General features: G+C 42.2%; 1 protein-coding gene across 2 annotated transcripts in view; it reads left to right on the forward strand.

Moving 5' to 3' along the window:
• The window catches only part of ZHX2 (zinc fingers and homeoboxes 2), a 193,475-nt gene that overhangs the window by 682 nt on the left and 171,544 nt on the right, over window positions 1-21,249 (forward strand). The window lies entirely within an intron of this gene.

The raw sequence follows: 21,249 nt of genomic DNA on the forward strand, positions 1-21,249 counted from the left end.
GGGGCTGCAAGAGAGAGAGAACGCCAAGGTCTCCCTTTTTAAAAAAAAAAATGTCTACGTTTCTCTATGTCGACATCAGCAACACAAAATATGGCGTCCGCTTTGGAGAGGGCGTTACGTAGAGCCGAGAAAGACGATCTTGAAAATTCAGGCTTGGGGAGAAAAAGGCACCTCTCCTTCCGCCCCCGCCCCCCACAAAACTGCGACCGGGGGCTGCATGAGAAGCACTGGCGTTTGCACTCTTCAAGGGGTGGCGTCCCGGAATATGAAGACACAGCAGAAAGGAGAGGGTGCGGAGGGGCACTCTTTAGGCGTTAAGTGGGCGCAGATTTGCACTTGGGTTTCATCCCCCACCCCGGGCGATTTATCTTTAAGGTAGCGCGCCGGCATCGTGACGTGCTGGCTTGCAAGCGCTTCTCTTCGCCCCCCCCCTCCGGCTGCAGAGAGCGCTAGAAATGGCAGGAGACGTTGCATTTTACCGTTTAGACCGGCTCGGTAAAGCTGCCCTTAGATTAGCAATATTTAAACAAAACAAAACTTCAACCATTCCCCCCTTTTCCAAATTACCTTTCCACACACCCCCTTTTATCTCACAGCTCATCCTCCGTCCGTTCCCCCCCCCCCGGTAATGCGCCTGTGTTCAAATTCTCTTGCCAAATACCTGGTGCGTTCCAAACGCCCTGCTCAAAGCAAAAACAAAGTTATTCCTAACGGTGGTTGGTTTCATTTCTGTTTTGTTCCTGTTCCAAAGGTCTCCATAATCAGGAAAAAAAAAATCTTATTGAACGTGATCGGGTCATGCCATCCCCTTTGGAAAGACTTCCAGGTTAAGACGTTTCTGTTTCAATCCCCCCCCACTACGTTTTCTGCCCCTGTGGACCCTGTATTTATTTGTTCCTTCTTGTCCTACCCTATGGAGAGAAAGTAAATAGCCAAGATCCCCCCCCCATGTCGGAGCGGGGTGGGGAGAGACCTATTTTCGAGGAAGTGGAATTGCTATTTGCTGAGACCTTCCACCTGATCATTTTGACTTCAAAGCCATGTGAGGTTTTCTGCCCTTTTGTTTGCTTGGTGTGGGAAAGCTCTATAGCTGGGTGGGTGGTTATCTTTTTTTAAAGGCACCCGGCCTTTTTTCTCCCTAAGATTTCCAAGGGCTTGGGTGACCTGCTCTTTTTCTGTGGCTAGGATGGAATCCATGTGCAAGACGCTGGAGTTGAGCAGTTTCTGAAGCTGAGTGTGCAAGCCAGTTGCAGCGTAATATAGTCTTGTGGCATCTTAAACGGCTAACAAGTGTATTGGGTCATTTTCTTCCCCTCCCACACAAGACGTACCTTCCAGACATGCTAGGGCTACCTGCAGAGCTCTAGGTTGAGGAAAGACCTTTTAGCATCTAGCTCATCAAATGCAACCTCCACAAGCAAGTTTGTACACGTATGCGCACATTCACACATAGAGGGAAACAGTGGAATCAAGTTATAATAGAGTCACTGTTCGACTGGAGCTTGTATGTCTACAAACTGTTCGTGACAGCAGTGATGGTAATAATAAAATCATCATGGGCTTTTCAGATCCTAGATTCTGATTGGGTTTATGCAACAGGCTAAGTCATAATGTTATATAAATCCAGCTAATGAGGTTTGGAAGCCATAGTTTATCATTTAGCATGTGCAAACAAACCTTGGTTTGGTCAGTAACCATGAGTAAGCAAACAGTGGCTTGATGCAATGTGTGGATCTGGTCTTAGGTAATACATATATGGTGAGATGTGGCCCCAAAATTTATTTTTTACAGTGCATCGTAGTAATCCGTATTTCACTGATTTGGTCCTGCATCATCCTGGAGAGAAATATCTAATAGGGTCCCCCAGAGCTCCATCCTTGGCTTGGTGTTATTCAGCCTCTTCATAAACAGCCTAGAGGGTAGAACAGAAGGGATGTTTATGACATTTACAGAGGACACCAGGCTACGGGAAATAGCTAATAGCTTAGAGCAGGGTTCCTCAACCTTGGCCACTCTAAGCTGTGCGGACTTCAACTCCCAGAATTCTGGGAGTTGAAGTCCGCACAGCGTAGAGTGGCCAAGGTTGAGGAACCCTGTCTTAGAGGACAAAATTAAATGCATAAGGACAGGCTGGGGAGAGCTGGCTTGGTGGTCATGTGTGAGAAGCATCCTTGGAGTATTGTGTCCAGTTCTGGGCCAAAGAAACATGGAGATGTTTGAATGGGTTCAGAGGAGAAGAGTCAGGATGACAAGGGGTCTGGAAATCACACTTTATGAAAAACGATTAAAGGGCTGAGTGGGTTTAGAAAGCAGGTGACCAGGGGGATATGATAGCAGTCAACGCATTGAGAAGGGGCAGTTGGGCAAGAGAGAGGTGGATCTGTAGAAATGGAGAGCTGGAGAAGGACCAAGAGGTTGCATTTAAAAGCAATTCAGGCTGCAAATTATGACAGGAAGAGCTGTTGAGCCATGGCAATATCTACATATCTAGAAGAGTGGCAAATTTCCCCACATTGGGGGTTTTCAAAAGGGTGGTATCAGGATGTCACAGATTTCTACACTAAGCAAGGGTTGAACTAGATCAACCCTTGCTTAGTGTAGAAAACAGATGCTGGCTGGGGAATTCTGGGAGTTGAAGTCCACGCCTCTTAAAGTTGCCAAGGTTGAGAAACACTGGACTAGATGATCCCGAAGCCCCTTCTAATTCATGCATTCTGTAATTCAGGTTTTCATTAACCAACCCTCCCCAATTCGATACCCTCAAGAAGTATTGGTTTTCATCTCCCACAATCCCCAGCACATTATGGTCTCCAGCTTGGTCCTTTCCAAATATACTGGATTGTTTTTATAATCCCAGATGGCTCCAGATTCAGAAAGACTGGCTTTAGCACTCTTAGAAATTGCTGCCAGCTCCAATATTTTCTATTTGTTGGAAATAAATAGCTACACATCACCTTCTTGTATTACTGTATTCTCTACTTTTTCAAACATTTTCCCATTCTAATTTCATTAGAACTGTGGAATTTAATAAACTTTTAGTTGTTTTTCAAGCTTTCTTGTTGTTGTTAAAAGACCTTTGACGTAAGTACTTCAGGATGTTTTGTTGATCACAATGAATAACAAAGGAAGTAATTAGAAATAAGTGTATAAGCATCCTTATATAACTGCAGTAAAAGTGACGTGTACTATATTTTACCCTGTTCCTTTTCCACATGACTGCTTAACAGCTAAACGGATGAAACAAGGACACAATGTAGATAAATTTGCTCATTTTTGAATTATTTACTTGAATCTTTGTACTGCACCTGCTTTTGTACAGTTAAAATCAGCTCCAGTAGGGTTTCAAACAAAGACTACAGCAGTCTTTAAGAGAACCAGATAAATCACGGGCAGTTGAAAGAAAAGTATCATGTAGGATTTCCATCAGCAAGTGAAAAAGGTATCAGGAGTGATTTTAAAAATGTGTACTGACATCAACAGCCATTCAGTCCTAGCACTATAGAATTGGTATGGACTTTGGATGTAGAAACAGTTGTGTTGGGCCTGACTGAAATAATAGTTCTTCTGTGATGGCCAGACCACATGTCAAGTATTATATTCAGGTCTGGGCACCATACTTCAAGGATTCAGACAAACTGAAAGAAGTTTAGAGATCAGAAGGCTGGCAACTATCAGATCAGAGACTACAGAAATGGAAAAGTTGACATGTGAGAAGACCAAGGGAAGATATAGGAAATGCCACACTCTTCAAATACTTGAAGAGATGTTTATGTAGAAGAAGACCAATACATGTTCTTGGTCGTCCCAAAATTCTTCAGTTACAGGAGAACAGAATCTGGCTGAATACTAAGAAGGACATCCTAGCAGTGAACATAACAGTAGAACCGGTGACCCTGAAAGGTAGTAAGGCTTCTTGTTGGATGTGTTCAAGCAGATGCTCGTCAGCCATCTGTTGAGGATGCTTTAATTTGGATTCCTTCATGGAATAGGCCAATGGGGCTTGGTGGCTCAATGGTTAAGACGCCAAGCTTGTCGACTGGAAGGTTGCAAGTTCAGCAGTTCGAGACCCGAGCGCCGCATGACAGAGTGAGCTCCCGCACTCACCCCAGCTTTTGCCAACCTAGCAATTTGAAAGCATGCAAATGCAAGTAGATAAACAGGTTGTCAGCACCCGATCATTCGAGCATTCACACAATCACAGGATCTGACACAGGTACTGCTTTGGCGGGAAGGCAACAGCGTTCCATGACTGTCATGCTGGCCATATGACCGTGGAAGCATCTTCGGACAACGCTGGCTCTTCAGCCATGAAACGGAGATGAGCACCGCCCCTTAGTATCAGACACGACTAAACGGGAACCCTTATCTTTTACCTTTACATGGAATAGGGTTGGTTTAAATGGCTCTTCTGATTCTCTGATCATTCAGAATTATGGTGTTACACTGGCTAACCAGATGCTACTGAGAAGCCTACAAGGAAGACACAAGGACCTACACCATTCACTCATGTTGTAACTGTTTCCAACCAAGCAGTTAGAATTGAGATGAATACACCTTTGTCACCAAAGATATTTCCATCATGACTAGTAGCTTTAGGCTACCAGATCTGGACTGCAAAGTCTGGATAATCACTAGATGGGAGCAATGAGCTAGCATTTTCAGTATCTCCTTGCTGTCATCTAGTGATTTTCCACGTTTCTTCAGTCTAGATCTAGTAGTACTCTTGATTTCCTTACCCCTTGTGAACTTCTTTAATCCACTGTTAAAACAATTCACTTCGGTGGCCTTCAGTACATCCTGTAATATAGTAGCAAATTCCACAGTTAACTGAGCTTTATGAAGAATAATTCCTTTTTATCCCTCTTGAATGTCCTCTCTTCTTGCTCAGGGATGTTCACTTGGGGGCCTTGAGGCCCTCCTCCCCCCTACAAATTTGGAGATGGTCCCCAGAGCGCCTCCAAAGGTGTCATTAACAGAAAACTTATGTATGTGGGAATAATCATATTCATTGTGATGAGTAATTATAATTAAATTCAACAGGTGGAGTTTTTGTCTTGGAGTCTTCCACTTCGGCAGGTTCAATCCCAGGCATGCCACTCAAAGACAAAGTGTGTCCTCAGCTTGAAAAAAGTTGGGCACCTCTGTTCTGGCTTGTATTTTGAGAGTGTCAGCCCTACATGGTAGACCAGATCAGGAAACAAACTCTACAGGAAGACTAGAATCTATTGAGATAAGCTCTAGTAATAGACTCTTGCAAGTCTGATTGTGCTTTTCCTTCCCTTCCCTCTTATACCTCACTAAGTCAGGGAGGAGCCGGCCTGAGTCTCTTCTTAATACTATCATCCTTCCCAGGGTCTAATGCTTCTGTCCTTTTTGTTTACCTAACAGTTTCTGATTTTTTTTTCCCTCAAGGCCATTTCCATGGCTGTGTACAAAGAGAAGGAAAAGGCTGCCCCACCAATTTCTCTATAGAGCTAAGCAGTCTTATGTTCTCCGTATGTTTTGGACTTCTGCTCCAGTTGATCCCATCAAAGGATTGTTGGTGGGGAAGGAGAAGGGAACAGAATGGCCCTTCACACTGTAAAATGTTGTTTCAGGCCTTGTTTATCCAGAAAGAATGGGCTTCCTTATGGGCATGGATTTGTAACGTAGACATTTTCAAGCTAGTGATGTAAAAGGCATTGTAGAAATGGTTGAAAAGGATTGCAACCAGTCCTTTATCTAAGAAGTTCTTGTATGCTTAATCAGAGTTGGCCGGCAGCTCCTCCATGTTTCTAAGTTGCCTATTGATATTTAAAACTAGGTCTGTGATGACTTAGAAAATTAACACAGCCTATAAGCAGTGATATATAGGGCATGAAGGTTCACACTTTTTGTTTGTTTTCCAGGATCCTGGTGATTTAATTAGCACTGTGGGAGGGAGAAATAGGGAGTGCTCTTTTGCCATTCATGCTCTGACATTTGCCTAGTCAGAATCCTCATGTCCAAAGTGCCCTTCTTCTCCACCCACTTTGAAGATAAATGAAATTACCTGAGAAGGTGCTTCTAGCATGCAAATTAAAAAAAAAACAATAAATGTAGAGGGATGCATCTTACCAGGCTAAGTCCCCTGATGGGAAGAGATGGATGGGGACTAAATAAATAAAATAAATAAGTGGGTTTGGCAAAAGCCAGCACTTTAAAAAAGAAATCCACAAATTTATAATTACATACTGTAAGTTCTATAAGGGACGCGGTGTCACTGCAGGTTAAACCACTGAGCTGCTGAGCTTGCCGATCGGAAGGTCGGCGGTTTGAATCTGCGTGACGGGGTGAGCGCCCGTTGCTAGTCCCAGCTCCTGCCAACCTAGCAGTTCAAAAACATGCAAATGTGAGTAGATTAATAGGTACCACTTTGGCAGGCAGGTAACAGTGTTCTGTTTAGTCATGCCGGCCACCTGACCACAGAAATGTCTACCGACAAACGCCGGCTCTTCGGCTTTGAAACAGAGATGAGCACCGCCCCCTAGAGTCAGACACGACTGGACTTAATGTCAAGGGAAACCTTTACCTTTACCTACTATAAGTTCTAAGTTACCTTATAGCGGTGCTAACTTGCACAAATAAATCAAGCACTAAAATTGACTGTGAACAGTAGGGGAAAGATCTCCTAAGATCAGCAGACCAAGAGATACTCTAGAACCATGTCCACAGATACCTCTTAGAAGTCCAATGGTAAAGGATGAGGGTGATGACGCTGGCTTCTCTTGCTCCTAAAAAACATGTATTTCAAGACACTGACCCAGTTTGCATGTAACATTAAAAATACCTTTGCCTTGGGGATAGTAAACCCCCTCAGGTTTTGGACTCTCCTCTAATACAGCTTGAGATCAAAACCTTCCTCCCATTTAAAATTAATTCCAGTCCAACATGAGGTCCTATTAATGTGCATCTTCTCTCCACATTAATATGTGCCAGTGCGTGTGTACAAGTGTCTAGATGGGTACGAGAACAAATTACCGTTTCAGAGAAGCAGTGTCCAGTATACTTGATAGCTACAGTAATACCACTGCCTTTCAATTAAATGGGGAATAGTTCCTTCTGAAGCTGGGAATGATAGCTTTACTCAGCCATTCAAGTCACAGATAGGGACACAAAGCAATTTTTTTTAAAAAATTAGATAACATACCCACTCTTTAGTCCATGGACCAGTGCATTATTTTTGATTGATTGATTGATTGATTATGTGCCATCAAGTCATTTTTGACTCCTAGCAACAACATAGATAGATTTTCTCCATGATGACCTCTCCCTAACCTGTTCTTTCAGGTCTCCCAACAGTGCACTCACCACCACTAAACTGAATTAATCCACCTTGCTGCTAGTTGTCCTCTTCCTCTCTTTCCGAGTGCATTATTTTAGTGGTTTCTAATTGCAGTTTCATAAATTTTTCAATTGCAATTCTTTATTTGCTTGCCGTTTGTTCTTAACGTGGGAAGCCTATTAATATGGGGAATCTGCAACATTGATCTGTGGTCCAAAGTTACACAGTAAATTATATCAAAGTAATTTATCATTCACGAAACTAAATATTATAAATCAAAGAATTAAAAGAGCATAAATGACACGGCTTATGTCACTTATGCTTAAAAGAGAATAAGTGACATAAATGATACAATGTGATAAATAGTAATACCATATTTAAAGCACAACAGTATAGAATCATCTTTGCTCCTGTAAGCAGCAGAGCAAGCTACAATTGCATTAAAGAAAGAATTGGGAAAGGTGTATTTATGAAAAAGTTAGCTGAATAATGCTTTGCTTTGAAAATTCAGCACTAATGCCTCTACAATACAATTTGATCCGTATACAGTGTGTGTGTGCGTGTGATATATATATATATATCACACACACACGTACAGTATAATAAATATCAGGAACCATTTTAATGGGGTTTACTCCCATTAAATGACTACATTTGATGAAAGGGGATCATTTCATCAAATATAATCCTCAATTTGCAAGCATGTGTAGATAACAATACATACTCCAAAGGGCTTATATTTTCCAGGGCTAACTTGTCTGAATATTTAAAAACCTGGTAAGCACACTTTAAGTGTGCTTTTCATTTTAAAATTATTGTCTAATTAGTATTACACTTATTTTTTTTTGCCATGTGTTGTTTTATCCCGCTGTTTTTCATGAAGATTTCATACACAATTCACAAAACTCCCCCAAATCAGTTCAGAACACGGACCATTAGAATGAGGCCGAGTGCAATGTGCAGTAGGAAAGCTACAGTTCAGCCAGAAGAGAAAAAGCAAATATTCCATTAATATATGCCATCTTCCTTCCTTTTGTTTGCTTTCTCAGGAAGTTACACATTGGAATTTCCCCATTTTGCTGCCTCAGGCTGTGATGTGACTTCAGCCTCTCCTCAGCTTTGGGGAGCTTATGTTTCTATTCCTGTGGGCTCCCACCCTTAATTTATTGTAGATAAATCATGCTGCCCAAATCAACTATGTACCTAAATAAGGGTCCACCATGCTGTTCCCTTTCAGAATAAGCAATGTTATGCAAAGCCCAGAAAAAGAGCTAGAAATAGTAAGTGAAAGGAAGATGTAGATAAGAAAAGGAAATTTAGCTAAATCTAGTTTAAACTAATTCCATTCATTACGCCTCTCCATACTTCTCTGGCCTTGCCATCAGATCAGCCCATAGATTTTGGCCTCTGATGCCCATCATAACTTGAGTTAGTTGAGGATTTCACATAATGCTTCTTAGTAAGACAGAGGAGGTGTAGACTAGATACCAGCCTTAGTTGCATCTGTGCCACATGCCCTGTTAGTGGTTAGGACAGTGCTGGTCAGTTTGGGTACATTTTACTGGTACGTTATGTCACAAACACAGCCAAAACCCAGTTTTACTGCAAGCATGCTCACACTTTTCTGTTCAAGCTAGGATCCATAATCTCAAGCAGTGTTTCTCAGCCTCAACAACTTTAAGATGTGTGGACTTCAATTCCCAGAATTGCCCAGCCATTTCCCCTGACTGGGGAATTCTGGGAGTTGAAGTCCATAGATCTGGAAGTTGCTGAGGCTGGGAAACACTGATATAAAGTGTACCTTGTTCACCGACATACCGTTGCCCACAGTCCGTCGACAAGGAGGTACATGCAGTATAATGACAAATATATGGGGTATAAAATCAGCTTTTTTGCTTTTGTATTTCATTAGCATCAGGTAGTTGGAAGAGCAGCAAATGGTTCCAACTTAGCCACCCCTGCTTTGAGCAACACATTCCTGGCTCTACAGCAAGCCATAGGCTCAGCCAGCAGTATTTCCAAACTAAAACATTGCAGAGTGCATGTCATCTGCCTGAAACTCAATGCAAGCTGCCACCATGAAACAAGATGTTCCATATTGGAAACACAGCAGGGGACAAGTGGTTAAATCAGGTCTCTTGCATATAACTAAGTGGGGAACAGTAACGGATGTGCCTGCAGGCTCTGCCCAGCCTTTAAAACAGGGTTTCTTTACCACTGACTCAGTAGAAATTCTGACCCACATAAGATAGCTGAAAATTACCTTCATGTTTCTGGAAAGTTTCCTCTTCCCTTTTTAGTATAGTAGAGCGGATCATTTGTAAGAATTTTTTTTTTAAAAAAGGTGGCATCTTAGCAACTTTTGATAGCCTGGAAAAATAGATTAAACAAGTAGGTTGCACACTATTACACAGAAGGCAATCTATTCCTCTGCTTTAAACAACGCCACTTCCTTCAAATTCTGTTCCTGTAATGATTGCCTACTCTAATAGACTCAGACTCACAAGCAGGAACTTAATGATATCTGTTTAATTAAAGAATAGTATGCAAATACAGAGAAAGCTGAGAATGAGTAAAAGCGCGCCAAATACAAACTAAAAACCCTCGGCTCAAACGTAATCCCTCCCCTCGCCCTGCCACTGCAAACTCCCCCCCCCCCCCAGGTGCTGGTAACCGTTTCTGCTGATGTCCTGGGAAAGGAACCTTGAACACACGAGATAACCCAAACACATTCCAATCCAGCTGCTAACATACAACAATCCCACGAGATGGAATCCACCTCCCCTCCCAGACGACACACGCATCAGCCAAATGACATGTGAAACGTTACGATGTACCAGCAACATTGGAACGGTGAACATGACAGTTCCTGAGGATTGCTACCCTCTGCCCAGTTGTGGAAGATGAGCCAAGGGGCCACAGAGAAAAGAATTGGCAAGAGTAATCTTGCTGTGTGATCATGTTGGCTTTTTTTTTTTTTTTGGAAATGCATCTGAGTGTGCCAGGTTAGAAAAGGCTGCTAGTTTGGGGTGCCTTCTTCTGGCTTGGGAATTCTGGGAGTTGAAGTTCACACACCTTAAAGTTGCCAAGGTTGAGAAACACTGGCTTATACTATAATAAGCTAATAATATACAGGTAGTCCTCACTTGTTAGGGATGCGGTGGCGCTGCAGGTTAAACCGCTGAGCTGCTGAGCTTGCTGATCGGAAGGTCGGCGGTTCGAATCCGCATGACGGGGTGAGCTCCCGTTGCTAGTCCCAGCTCCTGCCAACCTAGCAGTTCGAAAACATGCAAATGTGAGTAGATTAATAGGTACCGCTTCGGCGGGCAGGTAACGGCGTTCTGTGACTGTCATGCTGGCCACATGACCACGGAAGTGTCTACGGACAAACGCCGGCTCTTCGGCTTTGAAACGGAGATGAGCACCGCCCCCTAGAGTCGGACACGACTGGACTCAATGTCAAGGGAAATCTTTACCTTTATCTTAGTCGTCACTTAACAACCGCAATTGGGATCAGAATTTTGCTTGCTAATTGAAGCGGTCATTAAGTGAATCCGACCCAGTCTTACGACCTTTTTTGCAGCGGTCATTAAGTGAACCATGTGGTTGTTAAGGAAATTGTGCAGTGATTTTGCTTGCCAGAAGCCGACTGGGAAGGTCGAAAATGGCGATCATGTGACCACGGGATACTGTGATGGTCATAAATGTGAACCAGTTGCCAAATGCCCAAGTTGTAATCATGTGACCACGTGGATGCTGTGATGGTCGTAAGTGTGAGGACCAGTCACAAGCTGGCTTTTTTTTAGCACCTTCATAAGTCCGAACCATCACTAAACAAATGGTTGTTAAGCGAGCACTACCTGTACTGTTTTCTTTTTTTTAAATGGAACACCGCACTGCTGTAATTTGAAGATTTGTGATCTTGGGGATCCAGGGACTGTGAAGACGGAATCATGGCTTTAGGGGGCATGCAGTGAAAATATATTGTAAAGGCTGGTTCCCAGACTGATAAAGTATCAGGAGACTGTTGTACAAACAAACAGCTGCAAGCTTCTCCATTACCAGTGCAAAGAACTGCCAGGTTGCTGGTTCACGGGAAAGCCGTTAGGGAAAAAATAAACAAGTCTCCACCTACTTTGAAATATATTGGCTGGGAAATACTGTAGCTCAGTTGCTGGCATTCCTGTAACACCATTCCTTTCTTCTTAGTGAACCGTAGCAAAGACACTCTGTGAGAAAGGTGTTTGGAAAAGAATGACTTTCAGTTTTAGGTGGATGCCAAAGAGTTTAACAGGTATGGGAAGCCCCTCTAAGGCCTTAATTTAACGTGGTTAGGCACAATGCATGGAAGAGCGGAGAGGAGAACCTCCTCCATCCATGGCAGTTCCTTCTAAAATTTTAGATCCTTGATAGAAAGAAATGGGCAGCAGAGTAGCTTAAGCAGAGTTTGTATACCTGAACAAGATAAAGCACCGTTTAGGACCGTGATCGCATCTTGAGCATGTTGTAACTTCTCATCCTGTTCAGTGGACAGCAAGACAGCTTTCTTCAACCTGGTGCCCTCCAGATGAGTCAAAAAACCTCCCATAATTGCCAGGCAGGACAGAAAGGCTAGGAGTTGTGGAGGGTTGCTGAAGGACTGGATTTTATGAACCTTTCAGCAGTGCCAGTTTCTCCTTTCATACCTGCACATGCTTCCCCCTCCTTGGCATGTTATATTGTACCTAGAGAAGCAAAGTCAGTTAGCCTACTCAAATGTACAACAGTGTGGAATAGCATCTTAGACTAGCTAAAAGATTTGTCCATTTAGAACAGTGGGTTGGCTGTTGAACATGCTGCCAGAAGCCACTCCAGACTGTAGAAACTGCTGTTAAGGCAAACATGAAATTTGGTTCAATTTCATTTACATTGATTAATGCACCATGATTTTTCTCCAGCTGTGTATTTAAGAAATGGCTCCTTCAGTCATGTTAAAATTGGAAATTTTGGAAGTCTGTGGAGGCTGGCTCTTGGATGCATTGGGCTCTGGGCCTCCAGCTGTACACTGCTGATTTAGACTCTAGAGCAGTGTTTCTCAACCTTGACAACTTTAAGATGTGTGGACTTCAACTCCCAGAATTCCCCAACCAACATGCTGGCTGGGGAATTCTGGGCGTTGAAGTCCACACATCTTAAAGTTGCCAAGGTTGAGAAACACTGCTCTAGACCAACATTGACTGTTCCAGTTAGTAGCAGGTCTTCTCAGGCACAAAGGAAACTTTGCCATCCTAAGTTCTTTGAATGTAATATCCAGTGTGATGCAGATGTTCGAACACTGAGTTGATGTATGCAAGCAACTGTATGTATGGCTTTTGAAAGTCTATCTGTAAGCCTTGCAGGCATCTGGAACTGGTAGTTCTCCAAATGTTAATCCATTTCTGAGGCTCTTTAAAAGTAGATTCTTACAAGTGTCTCTCTGTGGCAGCCCAGTTCATGGCAGACTCCCAGTAACTTTTTTTTCCCCCCATGCTATTATTAATGGTTTCCTTTTAGCAAACTTAAGCCCATTAACCACAGTTTATAAGCTGCTTTCCTGCTTGGAAGAGAGATCATTGTGTGAAAATCCACCAGTGCTCCCTTGCAAACAAGACAGCCAGGATGATACATAGTGCTGCAGTGATTCCAGAGTGTTAAAAAAAAAACCCAGGGCAGTTATGTGAGCTGAGAAAGTGAATTGATTTCTTTGTTTTAAGATCAGTAGTCTGCATTCATAAATGTTTACTTTACTGTTTTTCATCTTCAGTGGCTGCTGTTTGTTGAGTAAGGGGCTGCAGTCAGTCCCTGTTTGGCCAATTATTTAAACACACCCCCTTCCCCCAAAATTGGGCACCTTGCAAAGCAAACCTGTTGTCTGTAGTTGCTCTGCATTTCATTTTAAATGTTCTGTCTTTGAGGCAATGAAAAACAAGGAAAGAAACGAGAATTTACAACGGACAGATCGAACTGTAAGAACAGGCAAAGCTCTTCAGACACCTTAATCTCTTCATTCAGCAACATCTTGCTAATACAAGAATTGTATCATCTAGTTAACAGTGACCAACCGGAGAATCCTCTAAGACATATGAAATTGGCGGTTCAAAGCTTTGTTATAAAAAGAATAATTGAAAGCTCAGCTGAGGTGTGCTTTGCGTGCCAAAAATCAATTTCTAGTTGAATGTCTGGAATTAAGATTGGGAAATAATACTGCTTAATATCTTGGTGAATGGTTGCTACTCTGACCAGAGGTAAGCATCCTTCTAGGCCAGAAGATATATTTGGAATTTTGAGAAGGAGTTGTGTGTACCCTCCTAAAGTGGCTGCCATGATAGTGGGGCCAATCACAAAATAATGTTTTTTCCCTTAGAAGACAAAGTAGAGCTAATGTCTTGCTCTGGTCTCTAACTTTTGCCCATTCCAGGTTCTCTCTGGCACCCATCTGAGAGATATTGTTAACTGTGGTTCAGCGACATCTTAAGGGCCACAAAATTCCCACCACTATCATGCCATCCAATGTGCAGTGTGTTAGTATTTTAGTGGGTTTCTCCCCTTTTGGGTAACCCAAAACAATAATAACTTACAAATATTGTTGTGGCATCAGCTTTGTGCTTACTTTCTTGAGGGGTTGTTGGCTAGTACTCGTGACATCACTGGAGATGAGTAATGCATTTCTCTAATGTTTTTCCAGGTCTACAGCACTAAATATTGTTTTTATTTAATTTGGGAGAGGTATTATAAAGTATGTATGATATCCACTAATTTCAAAATGTTTAATACTATTGTTGATGGTTTGTTTTCATAATGCAAGTTTAGTTTTGTTAAAGAAGCAGTATATAGGCAAGTATTCATATTTTCATTTTTTAAAGTAAATCCAGAGTTCATCAACAGATTACCTCATTTCCTTTCATTCTTGTACAACTGTTCTCCTTGTGGAACATTATTTTCTTAGCATGTACAAAAGTTATAGGTAAGGAGATCTCCAAAGCATTGCTACTAGCAGTTCCTACCAGATTCATCTCTCTATCTTCATTGGTTGTTACTGGCTTTAGCGTTTGTTTTGTAAATACAATATCAGTCATTCACAACCACTTTGGCAATGCAACCCTTTCTTTGGAAATAAAGGTCCTCAATCAGTAAAGACATTGGAATTCATTATGATGGTATCAAATGAAATGGCATTGTAGTGAATTATAAGCCAGTGTCCCTCGATATAAGAGTGCATGAGTTTTTATTTGATAACATTATTATGAGATCTAGACAACTTCACCAAATTGTAGAACTTGGTTGACTGTGACTAATCCCAGAGAGAGAACTCACCACTTCATCTGACAGCCTGTGCCACTGGTTGACAGTTCAGTCAGGAACTTCCTCCTGACTTTTAGCTTGTAGTTTTAAACCACTGGTTCTGGTCCTGATCTCTGGGATTGTAATTCACTTGCTCTTCTATGTGACAGCCTTTCAGATATTTGAAGACTGGTATCATATCTCCACTCCATCTTCTCCTCTGTAGCCTAAACATACTCAAGATTCTTTAACCATTTCTCATGGGGCTTGGTTTCCAAACCCCTCAGCCATCTTGATAGACCTCCTCTGAACTTGATCCAGTTTGTCATTGCCTGTTTTGAACTGTGCTGGTGCACATAACTGGACATAGTATTCTAAGTGGAGTCTGGCCAGGGCAGAGCATAGCAGAACAAGTAAAACTCCTGATCAGAACTTCATGCTCCTCTTAATGGACCCCAAGATAGCAATAGCACCAACAGCTGCACCACATTGCTGTCTTCTCTATCGTATACTTTTGTTTGTTCTACCCAGTTGCAGGACTTTATATTTCTCCCCTTTAAATTCCGTTCTATTCATTGCAGCCCACTGTTCAAGCCTGTCTAGATCTTTTGGAATCTTCTCTCCTCAAAATTAGCAGTCCCTTCCGGCATTGTGTCATCTGCAGACTTGATGACCTCCCCTCAATTCCCTCATTCTAGTCCTTGATAAAAACGTTGAATAGAACGGGACAGAGTCTCGTGGCATTCCACTCAGTATTTCTCTCCAAGCTGAGAGGGAGCCATAAATGAGCACTTTTTGGCTGTAGCCAAGTCAGCCAACCATTAGTCCATCTAGCCCGACTGAGGGCAGTATCATCTAGCCCATATTGTGCTTTTTATTACAGAGAATATCATGAGAGATTTCGTTAAAGGCTTTTAGAGGTCCAGGTATACTACATCTATAGCATTCTCTTGATCTACTAAATTAGTAATTCTATTAAAGAAGGAGATATGACTAGTCTGGCATTATTTATTTGTGACAGTCCCATGCTGGCTCCTGTTAATGGTGGCATACCTATTCAAGTGCTCACAAATGCTTGCCCAGTATAGACATCAGGATGATAGGTCTGAATTTCCTTTTATTTTTTGAAGATGGGGATGATATTTGTTCTCCTCCAGTCCTTGAGGACCCCTCCAGTCTTTGAGGAATTCCCACGATTACCAACAGTGGTTTTCTGCAGTTACCTCTCTTAGTTCCTGTAGTAACCTAGGATGTGACCTGTATGGCTCTGGAGACCTCAATTTGTTTAAATTAGCTATGTCCACTTTTACCTTCTCCTTGTCTATCCTATGCTTCAGTTCCGTCATTCCCCTAATGGCATAACAATCACCAGCTAGAGCTAGTTCTGTTTCCCTTCTGAAAGAAAACAGACACAAAATAGGACTTGAAAAATTCTGCTGTCTCCCCATGACCTGTTATCATTCATTACTTTCTCCTCACAATGGACCTAGACCAGTGTTCAAAACCTTGGCAACTTTAAGATGTGTGGACTTCAACTCCCAGAATTCTCCAGCCAGCATGGATGGCTGGGGAATTCTGGGAGTTGAAGTCCACACATCTTAAAGTTACCAAGGTTGAGAAACATTGACTAAGACCATATTTGGCTTTTCTTATGTTCCTAGTGCATCCAAAGAACCCTTTTTGTTGCTTCGGGTATCTCTTGCAAGCCTCAGCTCATTCTGAGCTTTAGCCTTTTTCCACACTGTTCCTACAGTTTCCAGGGATTGCCTTATTTTCTTTGTTCATGTGCCTTTCCTTCCATTTTTTTGTATATGTCCCTTTTCCTCTTCACTGTTTTCAAAAGCTCTGTGTGATTCCATGTTGGCCTCTTTAGATTCCTCCCATGCTCCTCCTTGTGGGGATTGTTTGTGATTGTGCCTTCAGTATCTCATTTTATAGTATTTTCCAGCCTTCCTGAGCATTTTCTGAGGATTTGAGGTCTTTGGATCCTACTTACTTTCCTTTGGCGTTCATGAGAATCTGCTCTTCTGAAGTCCAATATGCAGATATAACTTGTAGCTCTTCTTCCTCTGAATATCATGAATTCAAGGATAACATGATTACTTTTTCTCAAGGCATAAGTCACCTTCACCTCTTCAACCAACTCATCCTGGTTGGTGAGAATCAGGTCCAGCACAGCAGACCATCTTGCTTTCCTTCTGGCAAGCGAAGTTGTCAGCAAGAGAGGGCAAGAATTTGCTGAATCTCTGACTTTTGGCAGAATTAAATTGCCAGCAGATGTCAGAAGAATTTAAATCTCCCATTATCACTACAGGTACTCCTCAGTTAACGACTGCCCTATTTAGCAATGGTGCTGAAAAAGTACCTTTACAACCAGTTCTCAAACTTAAGAATGTCCCCGCAGTCATGTGATCGCCATTTGTGTGCTTCGCAACCAATTTGCATTTATTACTGTCACAGTGTCCCTGCAGTCACATGATCACCATTTGCAAACTTTGCAGCCAGCTTCCAACAAGCAAAATCAATGGAGAAGCCAGCAGTGAAATCGCAAGTCGCGGTCACGTGATGTCTTGCTTAATGACCACAGTGATTTGCTTAAGGACTCTGGGGAAAAGTGACTTTGTAAGTCTGGCACAGTCACATGATCTCACACTTAATCGTGTTGCTTAGTAACGAGGTTGCTGGTCCCAATTGTGGTCGTTAAGTGAGGACTAGCGGTATTGCATACCTTTTTGAAATGCTGGTCATCTGATGCAGAGAGGCCTGATTCTTATCTTCTGCCTGCCAGTCTGTCTATAATCAACTTGTGTTTTTGTTTTTCTTGCCTTTTATACTTCCCCAAACACTTTCATCAGGCTTTCCACGCTCCAGTTCCTGAGTTTCTAAACAAGTGTATTTTTTCTTTACATTCCAGTTTTAGATTTTACTGCAAATCTTGTTTTAGCATTGTGAAGTAGCTAACAATATTAAGGGATAAGACATAGTTGAGCACCAGCTCAGCCTGGGAATTTACTTTAAGAACCAGTTCTGGTTTTCCATAAGCTTTCTTGCTTCGGCAGCTGGAAATGGAGAAAGCCCGCTGTGTTTTAATCACCTCATTGCACATCCTGGGTTCTGGGTTGTTCCTCTTATACTGACGGTGAACCATACTTGCTGACCATCTGCAAGTCATTCAGAGCATTATCGGTAGATTGCGAGCTAGCTTCTGCCCAACCCTTTTCTAGGGACTTCCTGTCTATCCACGTTGGTAAGGTCTACCTGGCTTGGCAGTAAGGTACATAGGTTAAAGGCGCACCCTAAAGCATGTGCCGACATTCTAGGGCCAATGTCAATTTGGAAGGGATTCCATGAGGATAGAAGTATGGAAAAACACTGGCCTGGAGTGTCCACACCAAGTAGGGGCAACTGTAGTCCTACACTGATGCAACAGTTCAGGGTCTCACCTGTGAGATTTTTTACAGGTTTGATCTGGTTTTCCCCAAAACTTGTTTTCATCTAATAGCCCAGTCTGGAATGTTTTGCTTAGCAGGGTGAGGACTTTGCCTTATCATCCCCAACGTGATGGCTTAACAGAGAACTTTAATGCAACCTTGGCTGGACCGACAGGACTGCTCCCTCTAGATCGCCCCACAACAGCGGTGGCGAGTAGCCAGGTCAGCTCATCAGCCCGTGTTGACAGCACAGCTGCCCTTCAAGGCCAGAATTGAGCTTCTTCTCCCCTTTTCTCACTCCATTTGCTGATTCACACCACCAGAACTGCGGCCAGGCCAGGCCACTAAAACCCATATGCCACACAAGCCTCTTCTTTTTTCCAGTTGTGGTATTTTTATCTGAAGGACTCTTCCATTTGTCTATTTTGCATCCGCGAAGATAAACAAGTGCAGACTGAGATGGCAGCTCGTTAGCCCTGCAAAGTAGTCCAGACAAGCACAACCAGGAATACCAGCTCTATCTTTATTGTTAGGTTACCCTACCAGAATCTTGCAACAGGAACATGGTAACCTCAACTGCGCATGCGCTAGCCTTTCATTAACTGACTTTTGGTTCGCATTCAACACCACCTGGTGTCATTGTATGATTCGCACTAAATTGAATATCGCATTATTCAAACTCACGTTAATCACAACCTGCCTGTTTTGCAGAATATTTGTTGCTTGTTTGAGTTATAGCCTGTGTTTCCTCCTGGAGCAAAAGTTGGTGTGCATTGCACTCCTTTAAGGTTAAAACACTGGACTAGAAGTGGAAGGCCTCACATTGGAACAAATAAAAGTTTCTACACTGGTTCAACTAAACAGGAGTCCATTCGGACTGCGGTGACATAAAAATAAAATAAGTTAATAAGTAAAAAGCATGTAAGAATTGATCCTTTTAGCAGCCAAACTTGCAGTTCTCAGATTTATTTCTGGAATCTAAGAAATTCTGGGTCATTTCTGTGACTAATTAATTTTGTAGCCTTTTCCTCTCAATCCTGACAGCTAGTTTTGCCAACATCTTTTTGATTTATGGTTTTAACTGTAACTGCTAGTCAATTGGAGAAAGGAAAGAACATTTCCTTTTTTAAAAAATGTGTTCTGATTTAGGTTTTCCTTCACTGAACAAGATGTCAGTGCATTGCATCAGCACAGGCGTTGCTTGTGGTTGTCATAGACACACAAGTTTAAACACCCAAACAAAGCAGCAAGAAATTTATAACTGATGTTGGATTATTATGAAAATTAACTCATAAACTGGCTAGCTGACTGGTCCATTTTAATAATAGAGCATCATTATTTTGCTCAAAATGTAAAACTACCATAGAAGAGTTACCTATCATTATATGTATGGCCAACATTCTTCGACTTTGTCCACAGAATTCTAAGTTTACTCTGCATTGCCTACCGAAGGGGGGGGGGTCTTCTCCCCAAACTTCAGAAGCAGTCCAGAAGAATGTCATGGATGATACTGACAATATCTGAGTGGCTATAGAGGGAAAAAGGAATGGCCTTGAAAGACAGGAGGAAGAGTTGCCTGGTAGTGGCCAAGGCAACAGTCAGATAAGTGGGGCTTCCGCTTGGGTCAATAAAATAACCTGAGAAAACATCTCAGACAAGCCCTTCCCTAATTCACACAAAGATAAAGGGAGAGAGGGAGGACGCACATCCAAACTTGCAAAATTCTCTTACTATAGCTGTTACAATACAGGTAGTCCTCATTTAGCGACCACAATTGGGACCAGCAACTCAGTTGTTAAGTTGCTAAGCAAAACCGTGACTGTGCTTACAATCTTACTTCAGCTTTCCCTTGCTTTACAAACCTGCAAAGGTCAGCAGTGCAAGGATTGGTTCAAAATTACTTTTTCATCAGCGTTGTAACTGCGAACAGTCGCTAAACAAGGACTACTTGTAAAAGTTCTGACCTACATGGCATTGGTTTCTTAATCCGGTCTACCTTGTAGCTCAGAAATATTTAACTGTGATAAATCATTCCTTTGCATGCCCTCAATGAATGTAACCAAAGCAGTTTCCTAAGACCACCTTATAGTGGACTTAGGAAAGGTCAGTAGAGTGAGATCTAGGATTAGTAGTAGGATATGCCATACAGCAGGGGAATCTTTTTGCAGCCAAGAGCTGCATTTTTTAGTCTCATTATTTTTTGGTAGCATCATGACAACCCTGAGGGCCATTTAATCTGCACTGTCTTACCAGAAAACTTCATTTCATTTCTTTGCTTCCTCGCTACTATTTGAGGATTTACTTACCTGGATATACAAGCGATGGAATATCCTGATACAGAATATGTTTTGTTCTCTCTCTGTTTTCCTCCTTTTCAGAATTCAGCTCTTTCTGTGGTTTCATTCAGGCAGTAGACCACTTAAGGAAGTAGAAGAATGAGATGAGATTAAAATAATGATAATATTTAGAGACTGTGTCTTTAGATACTGAAGACGATATCCAGGTTCATAACAGAATTCTAGTTGAATGGTTTTCAACAGATGGTCAAGTGATAACCTCTTTAGCCCCACAAACATCAGAGGAAGATTTACAAAGCGTAGAAATAGTTTTACAGTCAGATTCATGGCTTTTCTTTTTCAAGCACTTCATGGTTTCAAGCAGGTGTGATCATCTATGGTGTTGACCCTCCAGCTGTTGATCACCATCCCAGGATGAATGCACCAACAGGGGATCTGACCCTTCCCATTGCTAGAATACAGCTCCTGACAGCGTATCCTCTTAAGAATGTGGCCCTTGAGACAAACAAAAATCCTCCCCATTTGGGGTCTTTGCATAGAGAGAGGAGGACTCTCTATCTAGCATGGGATACCTGTAACCCTCCAGATCAGGGTTTCTCAACCAGGGTTCCTTGGAACCCTATGGTTCTGCGAGAGGTCACTAGGGGTTCCCTGGGAGACCACAATTTATTTAAAAAATTATTTCAAATTCGGGCAACTTCACATTAAAGAAGTAAGTTTCATTCTTTCTTTTTAGTTTAAGAACACTGTTAATGCATATATAGAGGCCTACACATGAAATGAATATAATAATTTTATAACTTCTGGCCTATATTTGAGCCTGAATGTGCAGGGGTTCCCCAAGGCCTGAAAAATATTTCAAGGGTTCCTCCAGGGTCAAAAGGTTGAGAAAGGCGGCTCCAGATGTTGAACTAATACA

Source organism: Candoia aspera, chromosome 3 (assembly GCF_035149785.1).
Source record: "Candoia aspera isolate rCanAsp1 chromosome 3, rCanAsp1.hap2, whole genome shotgun sequence".
Taxonomy (NCBI): domain Eukaryota; kingdom Metazoa; phylum Chordata; class Lepidosauria; order Squamata; family Boidae; genus Candoia; species Candoia aspera.